Source organism: Ranitomeya imitator, chromosome 4 (assembly GCF_032444005.1).
Source record: "Ranitomeya imitator isolate aRanImi1 chromosome 4, aRanImi1.pri, whole genome shotgun sequence".
Lineage (NCBI taxonomy): Eukaryota > Metazoa > Chordata > Amphibia > Anura > Dendrobatidae > Ranitomeya > Ranitomeya imitator.
The window spans coordinates 406,899,645-406,918,868 of NC_091285.1; the positions used below are offsets into that span (position 1 = coordinate 406,899,645).

General features: G+C 39.8%; 1 protein-coding gene across 1 annotated transcript in view; it reads left to right on the forward strand.

The window, feature by feature from the left end:
* EXOC4 (exocyst complex component 4) overlaps nt 1-19,224 on the forward strand; it is a 684,877-nt gene that overhangs the window by 463,435 nt on the left and 202,218 nt on the right. The window lies entirely within an intron of this gene.

A 19,224-nucleotide genomic window follows, 5' to 3' on the forward strand; every position in this document is an offset into this window, starting at 1 on the left:
CATAACTGCTATTATTATTAAGCACAAGACTTTAAAAGGGTGTAAGGACATCTCCAAAGAGCTTGGTATCCCAGTTTCAGCAGTGCACAATGTTATTAAGAAGTTTACCAAGCATGGTATCTAAAAAGAACCACCCTGGACGTGGGGGGAAGAGGAAAATTGACAAGAGATGTCTTCGAAGGTTGGTGCGAATGGTGGTAAAAACACGTCAAACATCCAAAGACCTGAAGGCCAACCTAACAGTCCTGGGACTTGGTTTCAACAAGTGCCATATTCCACACACTAAAACAAACATAGCTTTATGGGCGACGGCCAAAGAAAAAACCATTGCTGAAGAAAAGACATTAAAAGGAGCAACTTATCTTTGCCAAAGAGTACCTCAACAAACCACAATCCATCTGGGAAAATGTTCTGTGGACAGATGGAACAAAAATAGAGCTTTTTGGCTATGTGTAGTAACAGTTTGTTTACAGACAGCGCACTGAAGCTTATAAGGAAAAGAACACCCTACGAACAGTTAAGCATAGTGGAAGATCCATAATGCTGTGGGTTACTTTGCTGCATCTGGTACTGGAGGCCTTGACCATATCACAGGAATCATGAAATTGGAAAATAATCATGAGATTTTAGTGCGAAATGTCCTACTCAGTGTAAGAAAACTTAGTTTGAGTCGAAGATGATGGGTCCTTCAGCAAGACAATGACCCAAAGCACACAACCAAAAGTACACAAGAATGGTTGAAAAAGAAAATATGAACTATTTAAAATGGCCAGTAACGAGTATTGACCTCAATCCTATTGAAAATCTTTGGGATGAGCTGAAATCTGCCATTGCGAAAATAAACCTTGCAAACATTTAAGAGCTTGAACAAAGGAAAAGTGAGAGAAAATACCAGCTGAGAAGTGCAAGAAGCTTATAGATGGCTACAAGAAACGTTTGGAGGCTGTCATTAATGCCAAAGGGTGTGCAACCACGTATTAATTAGGGGTGCCTTTATTGCTTCACATGCTGTTTATTCTGTTTCTTCTTTGAAATTGTAATATGTAAGTTGAAAAACAATGTTGTATTGTTGTATTACTTTGGACCACTAACTAAAAAATCAACAGGATGTACCGTAACTTTGGTACATTTCCATTTATTTCTGAAGATATTGTAGTCTATGAAAAAAAATGAAGGCATGCCAACAATGGTGCGCAGCACTGTATAGTCCTTTTGGTAGCCTCCTAGACCATTTTTTTTTGGTCTTTTCATTAATTTTTTAGGGATGTTCAGTTTTAGGTAATGTCACTGTTGTGCCAAATTTAAGCTAGTTCTTGGTGACTGTCTTCCCAGTGTCCCTTGGTATATCTAGTGCTTTAGAAAAAAATGTGTCCCCATCTCGTGATTGTTAACTTTGATCTCTTTTCTATGTTGTAAGCGGACCATGGCTTTTACCGCAAAATGCAGCTAAGAAAATGTCATAAATATCCTACTGGAACAGCTAAAGTTTATATTTGGTTAACCAGAATACCTTTATAAGATGGCAGTTCACACTCATGTAACCACATTATTTGAGTTTTATTGTTTTTTCTAACCTCTTAAGCTATTTGTTTCTCAATGCATTTGTATTGATTATGGATGAAAATAAAGGTGGAGAAAGTTCTAAGATGATTCTTCTTGATATCTTTTTTACATAGCAAAGCTTAGCATTTTATTATGGGTATACAGACTTTTTATATCCACTGTGTGTATATAAACCGATACATAAATATGTACTCATAAATATAATATATATAATCTGTTTACTGACTGAAGTTGAAAGAATGTTGGGCACTGTGTTGGCTGTGATTCATTCATCTTGAGACTGTATAGGAGTCTCAGTATGGTACTTTGTCATCAGAGGAGTGGGTGGTCACAAAAGGTGGGAGTATGTCAGCTGTAAGGAGCATATGTCTCTGGCACAAAAGCCAGAGAGCAGTACAACTTGGAGCAGAGATTGCCAGGTCATTTGTTTGCGTTTTTTTGTGCCCAGAAACCTCCTTGACTACTGATTACTTTTTGTGCAGCTTACATTTCTCTTTAAGTGTACAAAATCAGTGGGTGACTCGTTATTACAGGAAATAGCGACAGACCAATATGCTGCAAATGGTTACTGTGCCATGTAAAATTAGTAAAACTGAGAAAAAGGTAAGGGTTGTCCCCTACTTTTCGATTGACTGACCTTTCCTTAGGATAGGTCATCGATGTCTGGCTGTGGTCCAACTCCCGACACCGCCTCCGATCCGCTGATATCGGTGTCAGCAGTGGCTGCCTCCAGCCAGAAGTACTCACTTGTGGAGCTACTCAGTCTCCTGATAGTGGCTGCCACAGGGCACTACACATCCGGTTCCTAATGATTTGAATATGAGGTGGGTGTGCAGTAACAAGCTTCGGACACTACTAGAAAAAGCCAGATCCGCAAGTGAGTACTGGCAACTGCTGCCGTTAACAGCTAATCAGGGTGATGGGGGAGGTGCTGGGTGTTGTACCCCTGCCGATCAGGCATTGATGACCTATTTGTAAAGATAGGTAATCAATCAAAAAGTAGTGGCCAACCTCTTAGGCTGTGTGCACATGTTGCGGATTTTTCATGTTTTTTCGCTATAATAAAGCATACAAAACGCATAAAAAACGCATACATATGCATCCCATCATTTAGAATGCATTCCGCAATTTTTGTGCACATGATGCGTTTTTTTCCGTGAAAAAAAACGCATCACGGTAAAAAACACAGCATGTTCATTAATTTTGTGGATTTTTTGCGGATTTCCCACTATTTTAATGCATTGGGAAATCTCTGGAAAAAACGCAAAAAAATCCACGATAAAAAAAGTGAAAAAAACGCATGCAGTTTTCTTGCAGAAAATGTTCGGTTTTGCTCAGGAAATTTCTGCAAGAAATCCTGACGTGTGCACATAGCCTTAAACAGATTTGTCTGGATTACAAATAATACAGTTGTTCCAGGCAGTATTTATACAGTAAATGAGACATTGAGTGAAACACCTCAATCAGGTCCAATCAAGCAAAACGCCCCATGTATAGTCCTGGATAACCCCATTATAAAGCCGATTGAGACACATCTGATTGGAAATTACATTTATAGTGTTTACGTCATATAATTTAATTCTTGATGTATATTGTCTGATTGCCATTTTATTATCCGCTTGTTGTACACAATACATCTATTGAAGTGTATGAGCTTTTGGTTAAACAAATAGCGAATTTATTCTTCACTTATCATATTCTTAACTGCCATGTTAGATTCTGCCTTTTACACCAACCACAATATAACTAAATCATGAAAACTGTAACCGGATTGTGTGTTTAGTGTATCGCTGGGGACCTGCTGAACGTAATTAGTTTTGCATGCTGGATACTGGGAGAAAGCAATTACATACACACATGCCATGAACAATCTATACTTTGTAGTTAATGTTCTAGATGAAGACCGGTGTCGCTGTCCTGGAAAGTCAGGAGAGCTTTGTCTGTGATACCCTCTGGTTCTCCAAGGGCTCACGGTGAAATTGTATGTTAGTTACTTTAGTGCATTTGCAAATGGGAAATAAGAAATCAAATTATTGGTGATGGCTTTGATGATTGGATTAGCAGAGTACATTGCCAGGCACGGTACTAATAGAAATCTAGAATGCTAACTTCCTGTAGCACGACATCATTATCGGTCCACTAGCCGTGATCCTCTCATGTGGAAAATAGAATTGCTCCGTGTTATTATCACTCACATAGGCTTTTACATGGAGCATGCCATGTGTTTATTTTTCTACAATCCCAAAAATATTGGCCATTAGTTAAATGTTTGTTTTTCTATAGTGTCGTGTAAAGATATATTGTACACGCAAATAAAACACTTCAAAAGCTTTCTTGTACTTGGACCAAAGACTTTCTGCACTTCTGATGTTTTTCCACAGGACAAGTCTTCTGTCCATCAGTCATTGTGGATTTTTCTAACAGTTTATGGAGATGTAGCCACAGGGCTGTGGAGTCGGTAAGCCAAACCTCTGACTCCGACCCCACAGCAGTGGTCACTACTGAGCATGTACATAAAGTGCAGCACAGATTCATCTCAACTAGAATCCGAGATCCTTAGATCAGGAACAGAACAGACCTTTATAGGACATTTCACAACTTTCCCAAATTCTTATGAAAACACTTACAGCACATCCCGCCATGAACTACTGAACCCAATTTATTATATATTTCAGGAGTCATTCCATCTCATACCGACTCTGGCTTCACAGCCCTGGTAGCTACCATGTTTAAAAATGGCATAATGGTGTTTATAGTACTTTTGTAGCCCAGCCGCTCTCAGTACAAATTGAGTGACTTTCCACTAACACATATAGGGTATGCATGCTGCTGTATTAGAGTAGCTTGCCTTTATTGTCTTAATCAAAATTATTTTTTGAAATTGGACAACCATAATCATAATTCATGTAATCAAATAACGCTTCCGTCAAACAATAGGACCTTCTTCAGACTGATTTCACTATGGACACTGAAGCAAATCTGCATTCTGTGAAAATAGTCATGCACTACAAAAAATATTAAATAAAGAAGCAATGTGACCACAAATCCTCCTGAAATTTTTAGATGTACCCTGGAATAAATGTACTTATCAATTTGGGTGTAATATCATCTCTTAGATAGATTATAGTACAAGAATGTACTAAGTTTGCCTATCTATAAGATAGATAATAACATGCTGATTACTATGTTGCCTTCCGCTGGGACCCTTAATTCTAAAATCAGGCATTACAACTTGATTCATTGTCTAAGGGACTGCCAGCTATCTTCAGCATTCCCATAGGCAGTGAATGGAGCAGTAGAGCACATGCTCAACTGCCATGCAATTCTCAAAAAGGGTGGGACCCCCGGCAATTAGCATGTTATCTATACAGTGGATAGGTGATAATTTGCTAACTTGGATCAAATACTTTTAGTGCCTCAGCTTTTACCTATTGTTCATAAAGAAGTGTCATCTATAGTTTTTTTGTCAATTTGTCATTTGAAATTTTTTGAAACCTCCACATAATTTTTTAGTCATTCATATATATTTTGTGTACTAATTTAGTCCAAGATTAGGAGCATAGTATAGAAAATCAGATAACTGTTAAAGGACCAGAGCCTCTGATTGGGATGTCTTGCTAAAATATTGTATAATTTAAAGGTATTGTGAGAGTGTTGACTCAGTTGTCTGCTTGCAACGTAGACTCCGGATCGCCTTTTGAGGTAAATCACCCTCTAGTTTTTGTAAAACACAGCATAAGCCTTAAGGCCCCGTCACACATAGCGAGATCGCTAGCGAGATCGCTGCTGAGTCACAAGTTTTGTGACGCAACAGTGATCTCAGTAGCGATCTCGCTATGTGTGACACGTAGCAGCGACCAGGCCCCTGCTGTGAGATCGCTGGTCGTGTCGGAATGGCCTGGGCCATTTTTTGATCGTTGAGGTCCCGCTGACATCGCTGAATCGGCGTGTGTGACGCCGATTCAGCGATGTCTTCGCTGGTAACCAGGGTAAACATTGGGTAACTAAGCGCAGGGCCGCGCTTAGTAACCCGATGTTTACCCTGGTTACCATCGTTAAAGTAAAAAAAACAAACGCTACATACTTACCTACCGCTGTCTGTCCCCGGCGCTCTGCTTCTCTGGTCTGGCTGTGAGCGTCGGTCAGCCGGAAAGCAGAGCGGTGATGTCACCGCTCTGCTTTCCGGCCGCTGTGCTCACAGCCAGACCAGAGAAGCAGAGCGCCGGGGACAGACAGCGGTAGGTAAGTATGTAGCGTTTGTTTTTTTTACTTTAACGATGGTAACCAGGGTAAACATCGGGTTACTAAGCGCGGCCCTGCGCTTAGTTACCCGATGTTTACCCTGGTTACCGGGGACCTCGGGATCGTTGGTCGCTGGAGAGCTGTCTGTGTGACAGCTCTCCAGCGACCAAACAGCGACGCTGCAGCGATCCGGATCGTTGTCGGTATCGCTGCAGCGTCGCTATGTGTGACGGGGCCTTTAGCGGGGTTTAATAAAGTAAACGTGGCCATTCTGGCCTAACGTAAAAACAAAACAAGTATAAAGTGCAAAAGAGTCCTTTCCCTGCAGGATTCACCCGCAGATACCACACAATGTCCTCAGCTCCTCCTGGAGCCACGTGGGAGTTCCTCCTCTTTCAGGTCACAGCACACACTGACTCTCTAGACCAGCTATTTAAGACAGACGATGTGATGATCACCTGACCGTGGCATCCTCCCAGGTCCTGTCAGAGCACATGCCTGTGTCGGCTCTGCAAGTGAAGATATGATGAGCACCCTCCCACACACTATATAGGTGCCCATGTAAAACCAGTCCATGTATGCAACTTTAAATTAACCTTCTCAACACAGTGTGCTGGAGGAAAAATATCTTGGTTTCATATAACTAACGCCACTATGCGCAGCGACACATTTCTCCCCTCATACACTGTGTCAGTGACCCTATCACAGTATTTAGTCCTTTTACTAAATATGAGGGAATGCTACCTATAATACAGAAAGTGTAGGACTCAAATTATAGGAATCAGTAAAAGTCACTTTTGCTGCTTTGCAAATTTAAAAAGCAATATAAAAGCATACACAATTCCAGATACAAAATATATACTACTAGGTGAACTAAAGCACCCCATAATCCCATGTCGTGTGCTATACAATCAATACACTACACAGTGTTAAATAGAATGACAAATAGTTTGCAATATATTTAAAAGAGAACGGAACAATGTGCTTTACAAACTGCTTATAAGATGGTTTCTCAGAAAAAGAAAAAAGCAGAGGTCACAAAATGTAAAATATACAAAATAAGATATACATATGATGGGAGCAACAGTGAGCATAAAGTAGATAACCAGTGGTGTTAATGCTGCCTGGCCCAGAGAAATGCACCAAACACGTTTCACAACAAGCTTTTTCAGTGGGGTTAGAATATACCTCAAGGATTTTTTATGCATTATGTAGATGACATTTGGTCCTATGGGTTTGTCTACATTTGCCCATTAAGCTCCATGCCGCAATTTAATGAATGAATGTCTCTGCCGCTGTTTGGTGTGTTGGGAGTATATCTGACAGGGGTCATCTGGTGGAGGTGAGTCCTCAGATCTGATTTTATGCTTTAATCTTCCTCTAATCTGGTGCGTGACTTTTCTTGCTTTGCAGTAGATGACACAAGTCTAAGACCTTGAATGTATAATGTATGGTGTTTGTATTTTCACATCTAGTGACAGATCTACTTGACGCTAGTCTTAACTGGTCTACTCCCAAAATGTATTTCTTTAATGCAGTGAAATAATTTATTACTGTGGACTCTTCAGTAGAATAGCCATTTAAGTATTTAATAATACCTATATTTAAATTAATACATTAAAGCCTATGTCACTATAATTTCATAAGTCAGAAATTGGTGCTACCACAAGAACTTTGATGTGGAGGACTGTAAATAAGCATCTTATAAGATCGCATGACAGTTGTGCTACAGTGTGGAGGATAAATATTTAAGATGTTTCCCATTAATAACATTTTATATTTGTATTTATTTATATTATTTTTTACATACCATGGCCATGATTCTTTAATACTGGCCTTGTTCATTATTATTATTATTATTATTATTATTTTTTATTGTTATAGCGCCATTTATTCCATGGCGCTTTACATGTGAGGAGGGGTATACATAATAAAATATTTATTTATATAGCACCATTGATTCCATGGTGCTGTACATGAGAAGGGGTTACATACAAATTACAGATATCACTTGCAGTAAGCAAACTAACAATGACGGACTGATACAGAGGGGCGAGGACCCTGCCCTTGCGGGCTTACATTCTACAGAATGGTGGGGAAGGAGACAGTAGGTTGAGGTTTGCAGGAGCTCCGGTGTTGGTGAGGCAGTAGCATCGGTAGTGATGAGGCGGCAGCGAGGTCAGTGCAGGCTGCAGGCTTTCCTGAAGAGATGGGTTTTCAGGTTTCGTCTGAAGGATCCAAATGTTGTTGTTCATGACGGTCTTTATGAGGGGTCTTTTTGAAATGAGAGGTGCGTGATTCCTTATGAGGCTCATTCTTCTTGAAGAATCACGCTTGTCTTAAAGGGGTTTTGAGGTCAAAATCAACAAGTCTGCCGTCACTTTGTGTGACTGCAGACTTTAAATCCCCCAGCACTGCGCTGTGATCTGTGGGGATTCGCCGGTTTACGACCCGGGTCTGGAGGATGTGTATGTGTTATACGAACTTCCAGTCAGTAGACATGGCCACGCTATCCATACACTTGTATGGAGTGAATTGGATTTCCTGAACAAATCTGTGCAATCTGTCGAATTTGTATCAAACCAGATCGGTTCATTGCTAATAACTAAGTTATAAGCGAATTTACTTGTTGCTCGGTCTATCTCCGATTATTTCTAACTGCTCTGAGATTTTGTTTTTGTTGACACAGCTGAATGATTTACAGCTACTAGCCAGCCTGAGTACATGTGAGGGTTGCCTGGTTGCTAGGGAATCCCCACATGTAATCAAGCAGCCACAAATCATTCAGCTGCGTCAACAAAAACTAAATCTCCGAGCAGTAACACATACTCGGAGACCACTGGTCTTAGTGCTGTCCGTGTTATGTCAGTTTTTTCATGGACTGTGCTCAAACCAAAACTACAGTAGGGTGAACAAGTCCATAGATGCAGCTGACATTCCAACATCCACTGTAAAACCAAAAGCGTGGCTCCAAGTCAGTGGCCCCTCCTATTTGACATCAAATCCTTCCAAAGAATGATATTCGAGAATTCCATTTCTCGTGTCTTCAGATGACACAGGAAATGGTGACATGGTTGAGTCAATGCGCTGTTGACCTCAGTAGGGGATGCCTGCACTTCATGGAGAGCGTAGTGTAAATGAGCCCATTACAGTTATAAATAGGGCAACATCATTACATGCAGGGCACAGTGCTTTTCAATGCAGAACATAGTGTTCCTTCAAATTGCACTTTCAATTCTCCTCCCTTATGAGACTACTGATAGAAGTAACTGGATGTCATTCACACTACAAGGTAGTTTCCTGATGAAAAAGGTAATGAGGTGTGGCAGGTAAAGTCAGTGGATGGCAGATGGGCGAGCAGTTCCTGATCTCAGCTGACATCAGTGACAGTACAGCACAATGATGTCTCTGCTGGGCGGCTCAGGAGTCAGCTGTGCTTCAAGAAGCAGAAACAAGGTGTCATTTCTTTTTCTTTATTTTTTGCCTCTTTTCTGTTTTATCACGTCTCCATCATTCAGCTTCGTTCCATTTAAGAAAAGAAAGATGACTATTCATAACATGGTTGGAAATCATGAAAAAAATATGCCCACGGGGACCTAATAGTTTTCACAGCTAAGAATTTAATACAATTCTATCAAGTCGAAGTTTTGACAATATTTGCAGTTTAAAAGTAAAGAAAAGGAAAATATTATTCAAACCCATTCTTCAGCTTTTTAATGTTCTATGTGAATGCAAATAGTGAATTATGCATCAAAACGTAGCAAGTCCTTAAAACCGCACTTTTCACAGCAATATGTAAATGTGTTTTTTTTCCCCCACAAAATCCCATTCACAGCGGTGTAACATCTGGTCACTATTGTAATTTACCATAGAATCAAGGATGCCTGAATCAGCTACAGTCAATGCTAATTTATTCTAAAATTACACTAATGGATTGTGGCAGACGATTAGGGCAGGAGAGAGATTTGGGCTACCTTACAACTATGGCTAACATTCTCTGTTCTCACCAACAGTGGTGGGATCCGAATTGTGCCCCAATGACAACAGATTTATTGCAAATGCAAGACAATCTTTTCCAAAAGAAAATGCTGAGAATTTAAAGAATATTAGAAAAATGCATGACATTTTATTATACAATGACCAAACTAACTACAGCCTTTTTAAGAATACATATAATAAAGTATGACTAATTACCATGGTGGCTATTTAGAAGTTTCCTATTTCATATATTGCCATATACATGCACCATGTTACTTATAGAACTCCTGCAGCCTATCACCAACTTCTACATAGATAAGAGCAAAAGAAGTGATCACAAGGCTATTGTTATAGTATCAAAATACAAGACAATTTTATTATTCAAACAAGACATAGTTAAAAACCATACCACCCAGGTTAGGGGAGACAGACAACCCACCCATTACAATCACCCATAAAAGACGCACAGCTGTAAACAACAAACGGCTACCACGAATATATAGTTCATATTGGGTGGCTGTTGATGTAACATAGTATGGGAAAAGATGGGCCAATAAACAATCACTTGGACCGACATATTACTTATCCCTATCAATACTAACCACCCATTTCTTCACTCTACTATCCCTATGGGTATATATAATATCCTACAAAACCATGCTTGATATAATGCTTAGGTATAATTACCTTTGAGGGCCCGTGGTATTGAATGCCGTTGAAACCTACAGCAGCGCGTCCGCCCCGACGCGCATTTCGGACTCCTTTCTCAAGAGCGCCCCCCGAGGAAGCAACGTATGCGAAACGCGCATTGGGGCCCCTCTTTCCCCGCACAAGCAGCAGGTTGGTTTATTCTTTGGTATTTTATTCCTTTCTTTCCTCCTCTATCCTTTTGCTACTATCCGGGATCTAGTCTGGCTTGACCTACTATATATTTATGGGACGTCCCTGGTATAATATTGACTTATACTATTACCAATAGGCTATATGGGTTTCCTGATAGTATTAGGATTGTATTAAAGTAACTGCTTGTATGTTTATACTCTGAACCTCCTAATTGATATGGTACGCCATGGAGCCTTCTAATGTTGGTGTGGCTGCTCCTATGCTCTAGTAGCTATTGGTACAATTATTTTCTTGGATTTGTATGCATGTGGAGTAATCAGCTCACCTATTTTGATTATTTATAGGCATATACTTATATGTATCCTTTGTATGGCTTACCTGACCATTTTTTCTTGTGCGTGGCACTAGTGTTGCCTTTCTTTTTCCATTGCATCTGTTTTTATAGTTGTCTGTAATGTTGTATTTATATACCTTTTTAGATTTCTGTCTTCAATAAAAATTGTTCATTTTAGCTCGTGTATCCATCCTTTATTGGTTTTCTTCCTTTCTCAAGGGGCCTATCGCTGTATGAGTGTCTCCGTTCTTTACAGCGGCTGGCATTGGCATGGTACGCCGCACAGCCAGAAGCCCCGTTCTCGCCCCCAAATGGGACGCTCACCGTTGCCAAGTCAACCACAACGCCAGCAGGCGTCGGCGTCACAACATGGGCAGAGCCGGGGCGGGCCCCTACCACATCACAAGATGCCGAGAGCAAACAGGCGCCGCATCAAGCAGGCAAAGTGCACGGCAAAGGGGGAGTAATATGGAGACCTCATAAGCGCTCACTAAATCCATATGATCTACATAGTGGCAGTGCAAATATATTAAATAAAGTGAAAATACATATAATACAATGCGGCATCAGATATTAATCCCATACGTGTACAATACGATTTCATATCACAATACATAGACGTAACACACACATTTATTATAGTATAGTCATAGCAATCATGATATCATAATCATAAAATCATTGTACTCACTGATGTCTTCTAAATGGATTCATTTTGAAATTCTTCAATAATGTATGGAGCCACTTCATGCCGCTCCCTGCACCTCCACCAGATATCACATAGACGAACCATAACTAATATATACTAAAAAAAAATAAAACAATATAATTAGAATTAAAATATGGGGACAGTAAATAGATGAGTGACAATCAATCAGCGATGAGAAAATTATAAGAATGGGGCATAGCTAATGTTGTCATTGAGTCCAGACGGATGTACCGTGCCAAGGGTCCATATCCACCTGAACTCTAACTGGGCCAACCTTTTAGTAATTTTTCCACCTTGAATGCCCATATCGAGCATGTCAATGCCAAGCACCCTAAGGAGATCACCATTACAATCATGATATTTCCTAAAGTGGCGAGGAATAGTTATCAGCGATGCCACAAATTTCCGCTATTGCTGCTGCTTCAATACCCAGTACGTGTTTCCTCACTCGTAATTTTGTGACATGGGCATAAAGCATAATAAATCACATGTTTGCTTGTACAAGTGATCCGTTTTTTAATCTTAAATTCGCGTAGTCCATCCTGACTTACGAAATTATCTACACGGTCAATATTAGTACATGCAACACATCGGCCACATGGGAAGCATCCATTTCGTACTGACACCTGATCCAGAAACTTGTTACTGGGCTCCCCGGTGTAGTGACCATGAACCAGATAATCACGCAGATTTTTGGATCTTCTTGCTGCAATTGCGGCTCTTGGAGGCAAAAATCTGGAGATTATTGAATCCGCTTTCAAAATATGCCATGATTTATCCATGATTCCTCTCATCCGGTCACACTGTGAATGGAAATCCTTCACAAATCTTACAACATCCTGATTTTTTTTTTGTTGTTTCGGGCCATGGAGTAGGGTATTCCTTGATGAGCGTTTGGCCCTATTAAAGGCCTTTTTAATCATGCAGTTGCTAAAACCACATTCTTTCAAACTTGAAACAAAGTCTTCGGCCTGTTTGAAAAACTCCTCATCTGTTGAACATAGTGTACGCAATCGTAGAAATTGCCCGGTGGGGACCGATTGGATCATGTGGCCAGGATGTGACGAGGTTGCGTGTAACAGTATAAGTGTGGAGGTTGGTTTCCGGAAGATATTGGTTTGTAGCTTCCCCTTCCCATCTCTATACTGAAGTATGTCCAGAAACTCAATAGTTTTCGGATCATACTTGTAAGTGATGTATATATTTAAAGGGACACTGTCACCTGAATTTGGAGGGAACAATCTTCAGCCATTGAGGCGGGGTTTTTGGGTGTTTGATTCACCCTTTCCTTACCCGCTGGCTGCATGCTGGCTGTAATATTGGATTGAAGTTCATTCTCTGTCCTCCATAGTACACGCCTGCGCAAGGCAAGAAAACCCCGCCTCCATGGCTGAAGATTGTTCCCTCCAAATTCAGGTGACAGTGTCCCTTTAATTGGTTGTTATTGAGGGAAGACATGAATGTCTCTAAATCATCCTGTGACCCCTACCAGATCAGTAAAATGTCATCGATGTACCGTGTCCAAGAAAGGACACGGCACATCGGCAACGACTGATCCGGCAGGGAGAGGTCTCTCTCCCACAGCCCTAGGAACAGATTAGCGTACGCCGGGGCGAAGGAGGCCCCCATAGCTGTTCCCTGGAGCTGCAGGAAAAAAGACCCCTTGAAAACAAAAAAATTGTGAGTTAATGTAAACCTAAGAAGAAAGACAATAAGTTTCCTTATATCCAAAGGTAAGTTGGACATACTCAAAAAGACCTCCACAGCCCTGATGCCATCCTCATGTCTGATGCTGGTGTAGAGGGACTCTATGTCCCCCGTCACCAGCATCATATCATGCTCAGGCAGGGTCCTCTCTCCTCCTGTACCAGTTGTGACTTGTATTGTTCAAGATTATTGTACCTGTTTTTATTATGTATACCACTCCTCACATGTACAGCGCCATGGAATAAATGGCGCTATAATAATAAATAATAATAATAGTATTAACACTATAACAGCATTTAAAAAAAGCTGGATGCTTCTCCCTTCAAATACATGGTGGGTTATAAATAGCCTAGTGATAAGGAATGTACAAGTGGTGGAGAAGGGTTGAACTTGATGGACCTGTGTGGGTAGGTTTTTTTCAGCCTATGAATCTATTGGATTTATTATGCTCTTACATTACCCCATAAGATTTCCGTCAGTTAGAAGCAATCCCACCAAAGTTTAACATATCATTAGCAATTGTGAAATCGTTAGTATGATAATATATGTAAAGCGCTGTGGAATAAGATAGCGCTATATAAGCAATGCATAATAAATAATAATATTATTTATATCCACCTTACCTTTGTGAACAGTGGTTTAACCAGTTTTCGTTCCCCATTTGATAGTAAGATAACAGATATGTTATAGAAGGCTTTTCCTTTGTAGCAGAGATCTGTGAATTAATTAGCTGATAATAGCTTTTGGAAGTAACAATTAACCTAATTATAATGGCTGAGCTCGAGTCCACAAGCATCTTTTTTCAGTTGGATGGTCTGTGTAATTATATTGGATATTCGGTATTATAGAAGTTATAATAGTATGTTTCCAAGTATTTTCTATTGGATTCACGAGATTTCTTACTAACATTCACCCGTTAATGATTATACATTAAGCCGTAACTGTTTATTGTTGGTATTGTTTATTGCTAATTGAACTATTTATTAAACTATCGGACCAAGTACTATCACTAATGATTGTTATCTTTAGTTACACTTAAAGGGATTCAGTCATCAGGTTTTTGCTACCTCACCTGAGAAGCAACATGATGTGGGGGCAGAGACCTTGATTAAGCGATGTGTCATTTACTTTACTGGGTGCTGCGGTTTTGGTAAAATCTTTGTATTAGCTACTGCAGATCTGTCACGAGTGTCTTCACGCCAATCTGGGAGATCTGGGGGTGGAAGATCACTGGTTTTGAAATTGGTTTCTTTTGATTCTGAAGAGGTTAACAACCCTTTCTATGCTGGTCAGACACATTCAGCTCCATTTCAGCTGCTTCTGTTCTGGTCCTTAACTCTTCCTATAAAACCTAGGCAGACACGCTGTCTTGACGGTGAAATCTCTGCTTCCTTACCCTTAGGAGACGCTTGCTGAATTGGAGTTTGTTGTTGCTATTGGAGATTTATCTACCTGTGCTGTGTGCTAAAGCTAAGTAGTTGAAGTGTGGAGTTGGAGTTGTGGTGTTCTGTAGTTTGCTGTTGTACATGTATGTTTTTCTCCTGGTGTCTTTTCCCATTTAGTTTATTCCTCCCAGTCCCTATCCTCCTCCCTATTGTTGGTTAGTGCTTTTGTTTGATAGAGGTTTTCTGTTTTCCCTATTTTGTCTTTGTGTCTGGCTTACTTATCATTTCTGTCCCATGCCTCATGGGGTGGGGGAGGGATCAGATTGGGGTTTTAACAGGAACATAGTAAGGTCGAAGACTCGGTCCTCTCTACCTTTAATATTACTGCCAGGACAGGGATAGTTAGTGTCCCAGCTCCAGGAACAGTTTGAGGCCCCTCTTCTTTACTGACAAGGTCTTCCAGTTCTCTGAATGCTGAGCTCTGTGTAAAAACACCCACACCACTGGTTGGCAGTTTTCTGTGTACTCTGTTCGTAGGCAGAAAGCCACCGATCCTTGGTGTGGGCATGGTTACACAGAGCTGATGAATGTGGAGAACTACGTGGCAGAAAGTTTACATGTTCTCTAGTGATAATTTGCTGATACGATAGTGATTTTATCAAAACTGCAGCATGCAGGCCAGTAAGGGGCACATTGCCGTATTAAGGATTCCTGCCTCTATATTATACTGCTCTCAGATTAGGTGGCAAAAATCTGGAGACAGATTCCCTTTAATAATCGCAAATGACCACTACACAGATTTTTGTTAACATGTTTTTCATGCATTCGCTCTCGTTGTTGCCTTATAAGACCAAACACATATTTATTTGTTATTTTTCATTTCTTTGAAGTGACTAAAAAGTACTAGACTGTATTTCTACATGTGGAAAGTGAATTATTAGCAAAGTGAATATATCCTCATTATTAAAAATTATCTCTTTATTAATATGATTAAAAGAAAAAGGAAATACACTTGGTAATTCCTATCTAACAGCTACTTTTACATATATCTAGATGTTGACCAAATATTATCGAATTAATATGTCCAATAGAAAACAGGACTGAAAACAAGGTGAGGCAGTGGGGTGTCCTAACATTTTCCCTCACTGATGCACCCTAACGATAAGCCCTGCCTTGTCGGGGAGGTTGGCCCCCTAGATAAAGCAAGTTATGGTGCTCTCATTGTCTGATAATAGGTAGTCCTGACTAATGTAAGTCCCCAGTGCCAATATACCTGAAAAAAGAGGATGGAGCATCAAACAATATGAAGCCAAAGCGTGGTCCTGCCAATATATAGACAGGCGTATATATACCGGTAACCCCCAATATTTATAAGTGCATAAACAACTGCACAATATATGTTGTATGGAGAAAGTGTCTGTGCATCTAATAAAGTGCATATTGTGCTTAATCCAACTAATATATAGGTATACACCTGTATCCTCAAACCCATATGGGGTGGTATAAAATAAGTAAAACCGGACCCAGACCAGATGCAAATAGTTACTTCAATAAGAAGGACCCCATCTAGCTACCAAAGTGCCGTAACTCGATGCATAAGCCCATTCATACTAGTTCTTCAGGAGCAATTAGAAGGTAGTCAAAGTAGGAACTTACTATTGGATATTATTTGGTCACCACATAGATATATGTATAAGCAGTTATTGGATAGCAATTACCAAGTTTTTATTTTTTCCTTTAATAATTTTAATAAAGGTATAATTTTTTATAATAGAGATTTATTCACTTTGTTAGAAATTTACTGTATCCCTTACATGATTGGTATACTGTAAGTATCTACAAGTTCAAAGTGATTAAAAAATATATTAAGAATACGTATAATATGCCCTACTGTACTTACTGTAACAATGTAACCAACACTATACAGATCATAGGTTTTTTTATCCATATTTCCAGATAACGAACAGTTATACCCTGCCTATAATTGATGTAAATTACTGTCCATTGTTATGGACCTATAAACACATGTAACATTTTCAGCCTCCTGATGTAACTAACAGATTAAGTGGCTGCTTGACGAAATGTAAAAGATGGTGAGGAACTAAATCATAAACTGGCATCACATGCTAAAGATCTAATGTTCATTACAAATCCAAGTGTAATTGATCTGGTCCTCTTTTATGGGTTGCCCACTACTAGGACAACCCCATCTTGAAATAACTGTTGGCGATAAAATTAAAAAGTTGTACTCGCCTCCCGCAATTCCAGCGTTGTCGTCACCAGCAGTCTCGGGGCTCTCATGTGGTATGACACGTGGTGCTTGGCACCCAATTTGCGCGGGCATCACTGCCATTGAATTGAACATGAAAAGTAAGTCAGAGATCAGATTAGCTGCAGCCCTGGCTTCCTCTTCATGGTCAATCCGTATGAAGGCAGGTAAAGTGATACCACCGCTGATTGGGAATCAGGCACCACGAATCCTGCAACCTCACGAGAGCCGACACCGGCAGTACAAGAGGGGAGTATAAGATTTTTTATTTTATCGGGACCAAACATTTAGATCCAGAGTGGTTGTCCTAGAAGTGGACAACCCATTTAAACAAATGTGAGAGCTTTGCCCAGGTGTGTAATTTTAAGGTTAAATTAGTCTAAATTCTGGGTGATTGTGGACACTTTTAGAGTATGTTCACACTGCATCTTTTTCTGGCTGTCAATTCTGTCCATTTTTCAAGTGGAAGACATTACATGAATTGTTTTTGTCCCTTGCATTTTCTCTGCATTTTTTAAGAATGCCCATTTTTTTCTGGTCATTTTTTTCAAGCGATTTGTTCACATTTTTTTTTCTTTTTGCTGGCCATTTTGATGTATTTTTAGGGTTTTGCGGGTGTCGTTTTATTGGCATTTTTTAAAGAAATTTCCAATCCATTGAGCAATGAATAAATTGCTAGCATTTTTAAGGCGAAATATAAAATGCTCAGAAAAATGCTTGGACATTTTCTATGCTTTTTTTGTCATCATATTTGACTTGTATTGTTTAGTTTGTAGCATTTTCCTAGCTGGAATCGCATAAAAGATGGACATAGCTTTTCTTTGAAACATCTTCTTTCTAAGGCTACAGCATTTAATTAAAAGATGCTCAAAAGAATGAACATATGACCAGCAAAGAGTGTCTGAGCATGCACGAAGTTTATAATAGAGTGTGAGCCATTCTAATACATTTGCTGCACTTACAGACCCTGCAATAAAAATAAGTTTGTGTTATAATTCCTCACTCTTTTTTTGCATTTCTCAACTTGAATAGCTTTCCTTTATGCAATGGTTACATTCTAAGTTGTGGTAAACATGTTCTCATACACTTTATGCAGTATTAGCCCTCTGTGTCTGTACTGCTACATACTTAGGCAGTTAACTGGTTCATGCAGCTTTACATGAACACCTGAGCCTTACACTATAGCTGGTCCGAATAACTAAAGCAATTGTTACCATCCACCTCTCGTGTCTCCCCTTTTCCCCATAGTTTGTAATCTTGCGAGCAGGGCCCTCATTCCTCCTGGTATCTGTTTTGAACTGTATTTCTGTTATGCTGTAATGTCTATTGTCTGTACAAGTCCCCTCTATAATTTGTAAAGCGCTGCGGAATATGTTGGCGCTATATAAATAAAAATTATTATTATTATTATTATTATAACCCATTTAATTAATAGCTCGAAGAATTTACGCTGTTTGTTACTTAAGTATAAATGAGCGTTTATCCTATATTTGTGCTATACATATTTTCCAGATGAGACATATGCCCTGGCAGTGCTTTATCATATCCCACAATATTTTACGTAGGTTTTAGGCTGTGTGCACATGATGCGTTTTTGATGCATTTTTTTTTTCCTTGGGGAATTGGCCCAGAAATGTTATGGAATCCTTATGCCAGCAAAGTCAATGAGAATCCTGAAGTGCTGTGCACATGATCAGTATTTTTCCTTTCAGGCTTTGCTGTGTGCGTTAAATCTGCAGCATGTCAATTCTTTGTGCGTTTTTGTCTGCGTTTTTGACCCATTGAATGTACAGGTGAAAAAACGCATGCAAAAACGCACTAAAAATGCAGCGGAATTTTCCGCAGCGTTTTTGCTGCCAAGAGATGCAGAAACCTTGCAGAAGTTTCTGCAAGCATATCAACGTGCGCACATAGCCTTACAGTCCCTATAGGGACTCCGCTTTAAGTTCCTATCACATACACCAGAAGACATGTATCTACTATGTTGGGGTGGGATTAGAAGTGCAGATAGAGAAAGTCATTAATTTAAGGGGTTGTCCCGGCACAACATGCTGTTGACTTATGCAAAGCTATTACATTGAGCTGCCAATGGAGCAAATTACAGCTGATCCAAGATGGATCTCTGGGTGTCAGATGCCCACTGATCTGTGACTAATGACCGATCCTAGGGATAAGCTAACAATATGTTATGTCC